The following is a 1,844-nucleotide window of genomic DNA, read 5'->3' on the forward strand; positions in this document are numbered from 1 at the left end:
TTTTATTTTTTGGTTTTTCAAGACAGGGTTTCTCTGTGCAGCTCTGGCTATCCTGGAACTCAGTCTGTAGACCAGGCTGGCCTCGAACTCAGATATTTGCCTGCCTCTGCCTCCCAAGTGTTGGGATTAAAGGCATGTACCATCACTGCCCAGCCTACTTAACATTTTTGTAATCATTATTTTTTTTTCACTTTGAAGCCAATCATTTAAAATTTTAGTATATATCTCTTAAAATTTTAAGTTACAACTTTTTTTTTCTGGAGAGACACATTTTTAAATTAAAAATAGATTTTTTAATGTTATATATTCTGATTACAGTTTCCCGTCTCTCTACTCCTCACAGTTTCTCCTCCCCTCCCATCCAGATCTATCCCTTTCTGTTTCTCATTGGAAAACAAACAGGCATCTATGGGATAATAGTAAATACAATAAAATAAAATACAATAAAAACAAACAGGTCAGAATAGGTCAAAACAAACAGAAGGGAAAGAGTCTAAGAAAAGGAACAAGAAATAGTTATAGATAGAGATAGAGGTAGAGGTAGAGGTAGAGATAGAGATAGATATAGAGATGTACTCATTACTACATGTAAGAATCCATAAAAACAAAAAAACTAAAAGTCTATCTATCTATCTATCTATCTATCTATCTATCTATCTATCTATCTATTTTTCAATCTATCCATCATCTATCTATCTATCTATCCACCTATATCTCTACCTATCTATCCATCTATTCATCCATCCATCCATCCATCCATCCATTCATCATCTGTCTACCTATCCATACACACACACACACACACACACACACACACACACATCAAAGGACATGAAGGATTAAAAGAGAAAAACCTTGGCAACATTATGAGACATGGAATATTCAAATATGCTGTTGAGTTATTGTTCTGTTGGTCATTCATTCCTGGGCATGAAGCCTACACTTAAGAGTAGGTTGTTTCCTCAGTGAGGCTCATTTGGAGGAAACTAAATTTTCATTTGCATGTAGTTATCAATTGGAGACAGCTAATATACTTTTATTTATAAAGGTATCAGTAATATGATAGCCCTATGGCAGTTATCTCTTCAGATATTTTCTTTGCCACATTCTCTTTCTTGTGAATTGAATATGTTCTTTGTATCTCAACCAGTTCTTTGTATCTCAACCAGTTCTTTGTATCTCAACCATTTAGCAGTTGGTTGTGTTATTTCTCTTCTCTTTTGCAGTTAAGGGAATACAGCTTTGCTGGTAGTTGAGGGGTATCCTGTGCAAAAATAAAGTGAGAAGTTTATTATCTGTAATCATATATATATACACACATACACATACATATACACACACATATATAAAGAAGAATATATATAAAGAAGAGTATATAGATGAAGTATATATATATATATGTATATGTGAAAAAGTATTTTATATATATATTCACTACAACATGAGGAACTGTATTAAAGGATTGCAGCATTAGGAAGCTTGAGGATCACTGTTTTCAAGCATAAGGATGCAGTATTTGTTTTCCAACAGACAAAAGGACAACATATCCAGGTGGGCATGGGCAGGATTGCCTGTTTGGAAGTAATCCATTTTGAATATTTAACAAAGTGCTTTAGCAAATCTATGTCTGTCTGTCTGTCTGTATGTATGTATCATCTATCATCTCACATACATATTTGTATTAATCATTTATCTAACATCTATCTACATAAATCTATCAATGACCTATATATTTAACATCTATCATCTTTTTTTCTCAAACTAAATCTGTCGTTTATCTAAATGTATCCCTCTATCTCCCTATCTATCTCCCTATCTCCCTATCTATCTATCTATCTATCTAT

This window comes from Mus caroli, chromosome 8, assembly GCF_900094665.2.
Source record: "Mus caroli chromosome 8, CAROLI_EIJ_v1.1, whole genome shotgun sequence".
NCBI classification, from domain to species: Eukaryota; Metazoa; Chordata; class Mammalia; order Rodentia; family Muridae; genus Mus; species Mus caroli.